Source organism: Rhincodon typus, chromosome 41, assembly GCF_021869965.1.
Source record: "Rhincodon typus isolate 14 chromosome 41, sRhiTyp1.1, whole genome shotgun sequence".
Taxonomy (NCBI): domain Eukaryota; kingdom Metazoa; phylum Chordata; class Chondrichthyes; order Orectolobiformes; family Rhincodontidae; genus Rhincodon; species Rhincodon typus.
This window is the reverse complement of record NC_063372.1, coordinates 6,825,588-6,830,562: the sequence shown is the minus strand read 5'-3', so window position 1 is coordinate 6,830,562 and position 4,975 is coordinate 6,825,588.

Here is a 4,975-nt window from a genome sequence, read left to right as displayed (position 1 = left end):
TGTAGTTTCATGAGGGGTAGTCTTAAAATCAAATAGGAATCGGGACAGTTTGGTATCTAGTGAAGCTGTAGGTTGTTTCTTTAAACCTGCCTTCAAAGTTTGGACTGGTCTTTCTGCCAGGCCATTGGATGATGGATGGTATAGAGCTGTCTTTTTATGTCAAATGCCATTCAACTTTAGGAAATACCCAAATTCCCTGCTGGTAAACGATGGTCCATTATCTGTGACCAACACTTCCAGGAGTCCACGTATTGCAAAGAATGCGCACAGTTTTTCTATTATTGTTCTTGTGTTTGACAACTGAACTTTCTGCATGTCCAGCCACTTTGAGTGGGCATCCACAATGGCCATAAATGTGGCTATGTCTGTCTCCAGCCTTGGCCACCGATTATAACGTCTTGCCAACATCTTCATTTTGGAGACCCCTAGGTAACCCTGGTGGAGTTCAGCCAGTATTTGGTGGTGACCTTTGCTTGGGACAATCACTCCCACTCCCCATAATAATACGCTGTCCTCTACGGTGATCTGGTCTCTCTGTGTCCAAAAAGATTTCAATTCTGGTTTTAACAGCCCTTTGGTTGCTTTTTAGTTTTGCCAGGACCAGATCTTTCTGCGTCCAAAGTCTGATATTGTTAGCTGTGACTGGAAGTGTTTCCAGAAATTTCAAAACCATTACAGACTCTTCCAGCAGTGGTACCGCCGGTGATGTATCTGCAGGGGTGGGAGACGGCTCAATGCATCCGCATTCACTACTTGGCCTCCCGGACAGTGTTCCAACTTGTAATTATACGCACTTTGCATTAGAGCCCACCACTGAATTCGGCCCGAAGCTATGGGTGGCACTGCCTTGTACTCTTTAAGTAGATCCAGCAGGGGTTTGTGGTCCATTATTATTACAAATTTATGTCTGTAAACGTATTGGTGGAACTTTATGACTCCAAATATGACTGCCAAACCTTCCTTCTCTATCTGGGTGCATTTACGCTCTGCATTAGCCAAAGTCCTGGATGGATACGCTATTGGATGTTCCTGTTGGGCCACCAATGAGCAAATACTACCTCTGTGCTGTACAGGAAGGCATTGCATGTCAATGCCATATCTCACTTGGGATCATAGTGTGCTAACACCTTTGAGAATGATAGCTGCTTCTTCACTTCCCTGAAAGCTATGGCTCAGCTACACGACCATTTCCAAGGCTGACCCTTAATATGAAGGTGCCAGGATGGTGGCCAGGTTATGTATGAACTTTCTGTAAGAATTCACCAGCCCAAGGAAAGACCTAAGCTTCAGTACAGACATGGGAGCCAGGGCAACTTTGATCACCCTCACTTTATCTTCCAAAGGGTGTAACCCAGTCTTGTCAACTCTGTAGCCCGACTGTGTCACTTGGGGTGCCTGCAACACATCCGCCTTGGAGAAATGTCTAAGGACTGTGTCCAAGTTCTCTGAGTAGTCTTCCCAGTTAGTAACACGTCATCTAGATAAATGGCGACCTAGGATAGGCCTCACTACACATAGAATGTCCTTGACACTGATCCACCTTCCTCAGAGCCAGCTCTCAGAGTGAGCAGAACCTCTGACACTCCTGTTTATATCTGTCAGCCAGGGCTCCCTGATTGGACCAGGTTAACAGCCCCAGTTGGGGAACTCATATTCTATGATGTCCACCTGGCTGACCTCATTACAATCACCACACATGTAACGGTTAAAAATGATTGGCTTCAGTTGCTACCAGCTCTTGAAGTTTTCTTTTATGTTGTGGTGACACAGTCTTTGTAAAAACTGTGTGTGAGATAAACACTTCTTTCAGTACCCATCCCTGCTGCCCAAATAAATCTAGAGGATACACATTTTCAAAATTTAAGGGATTCAGTTCATTCATTATGCAGCAGATAGAGATAATTCTTTTATGCAGATTTTAATCTCCATTATGAGCTGTTGACTTTCTCCTTGTTTAAACTCCATCGTGAGCTACATACTTTCTTGTTGCTTAAACTGTATTGTGAGTGATTTACTTTCTCCTTGTTAAATCTCCATTGTGGACTGTGTGTCGGTAGAGTAAGTATCAAGATGCTGACTGGGATTAATTGGATTAATTGTTTTATTAAGTGACTGAGTAAATATAAAGGAGAAATCAGTGCTACTTAGTGTGGAAACAACTGTGTGACTGAATAGTCAATAAATTCTACCTACAAGGAACAGGTATCTTAAGTTCTATTTCACCAACATGCTCAGTTCCAAGTTGACAAGTAGGAACTTATGAAACACATACACACGCACGCGCATACACATACATGCACACACACTCTCTCACTCTCCCTCACACACACTCTCCCCCCGTCTCTCTCACACACACACACACACGTGAATCTATGGGGTGAATTTGTATTTGCAGATACATTCTATTTTGTTTAAAATGCACACAATTTATATACAGTCAATGTGGCATTTTTTAAAATTCCTACTTTAGAAATAAAACCAATCTGACTCCAAACCAGAACACAAATAGATTCTAAACAAGGTCTCACACCTAACATGTATTGTCTGACCTAAAATGTCACCTCTTCTTTACACTGATAGTTTTCTCAGGACAGTGACTTCAAAGGAATTCGGGGATTTACATGTACATATTAATCAATTAAAACCTTCTAACTGATTAAAGATTTAACAGCATCTTAGGTTTGTTTAGTACATCCTCATCAGTGGTGTGGCCCTTTGATCTTATACTTATAAATTGTGTGTCTGATACTACCTCTCTCACTAACACCTGAAGAAGGAGCGAGGCTCCAAAAGCTTGTGATTTCAAATAAACCTGTAGAACTATAACCTGGTGTTGTGTGATTTCTGACCTTGTCCATCCCAGGCCAACACCTGCACCTCCACATCACACTAGGAGCAGGATCAGGTGCAAAGTATTCTTAGAGCTGGAGCCTCAAGAATTTGACACTGAGGGAAAGTTTGGATAATCTAATAACATATATGGGCAGAAATTATTTTTAAAATGTGATCTGTTCCATGCAAAGAGGCTGGCCAGGCTTTGCTAAATCTAGAGATCCAGACAGTTATTCCATAGAATATAAAATAGATTTTAACAGATTACATGCAAGATTAGAAAAATTCTATTTGGAGATCCTGAACTTAGTGGTTGCCCTTACATTTTTGGACTGTGCTAAAGTGTTGAACATGGATAGATTCCTAGTGTTAACTAGTGTTAAATATTCAGAAAGAATATCTTTTAAATGGCTTTTGGAACAGACGTCCAAAGCCTGAAAACAATTCTGGGAAAACATGCAATCTCAGCAGCCTTCATGGCTGAAATGGGACATTCAACAGTACAAAGAATAGAGTATTAAAGAATTGCAGATTCAGTTGTAGCTGCATTGTGAGATCACCCAGATAATAGCCACAAACATCTATACAAAAGGAGAATCAAAACTAAAAGGAGTGGCGATCGAGGCACCTCTAGCAATTATAAAAGAAATGAGAATTGGGGAACTAAAACAGAAAAATGAACCCCAGGAATGCCAGGAGAATGGTCAAGAGGTGTTTTAGATGTAACTCAAAATACTACTTTGCAGCATCCTAAATGGAACAATAGGTTTTTTGAAATTACACATGACACACAAAATTCAGAAGGGGACAATTGTGCTACTGAACAGGCAGAGGGAATTATACCAAGGAACTTAAGCCAGTAATGAATGTTTTAGTCATGGACTCATTCAGTTGTGCAGTTTTGGATATGGATGCACATCCGCAGTGTGTAGAGTACAAAAAAAAGACCAAAGAACAGTACAGCACAGAAACAGGCCCTTTGGCCTACCAAGACTGTGTGACATGATGCCTTTCTAAAATAAAAACCTTTTGCCTTTACGTGCTCTGTATCTCTCTAATCCCTGCCTATTCATGTATCTGTCAAGATGCCTCTTAAACATTGCTATTTTATCTCCCTCCACCACCTCCTATCGCAGGGCATTCCGGGCACTTACCACCCTCTATGTAAAAAAAAAATTGCCTCTTACATGTCCTTTAAACTTACTCCCTTTTGCCCTAAACCTATGTTCCCTAGTAATTGACAATTCAGAAAAAGACTCTGGCTGTCTGTTCTATCCATTCCTCGCATAATTTTGTAAACTTCTGTCAGGTTGCCGCTCATCCTTTGATGTTCAAGTGAAAACAAACCAAGTTTGTCCACCTCTCCTCATAGCTAATACCCTCTAAACCAGGGGACATGCTGATAAACCATTTCTGTACCCTCTCCACAGCCTCCTTCTGGTAGTGTGGCGACCATAACTGTACACAATATTCCAAATGTGGCCTAAGTTCCATCTGGCTGCGACATGACTTGCCAATTTTTATACTCTGCGCCCTGACCAATGAAGGCAAACATGCCATATGCCTTTTTGACCACCTTATCCACCAGTGTTGCCACTTTCAGGGAACTGGAGACCTGTATGCCCAGATCTCGCTGTATGTTGATGCTAGAGTTCTAAGAGTGCTGCCATTTACTGTATACTTCCCTCCTGCATTAGATCTTCCAAAATACATCTTCTTGCATTTGTCCAGATTAAACTCCATCTGCCATTTCTCTGCCCAGGTGTCCAGCCTATTTATAGCCTGCTGTATCCTTTGACAATCCTCCTCACTGTATACAGCTCCCCATTCTTTGTGTCCTATGCAAACTTCCTAATCAGGCCTACATTACCCTCCAATCATATACTAACAACAAGTGTTCCAGCACTGATCCCTGTAGGACACCACTGGTCACAGATCTCCATTCAGAAAAACACCCTTTCACTGCTCCTCTTTGTATTCTATGACTGAGCAGTTCTGTATCTATCTTACCAGCTCATCGCAGATCCCATGTGACTTCACTTCTTGTATCAGCCTGCCATGAGGCACCTTCTCAGAAGGCCTTGCTAAAGTCCATATAGACAACCTCTACCGTCCTGCCCTCATCAATCATTTTTGTCACTTC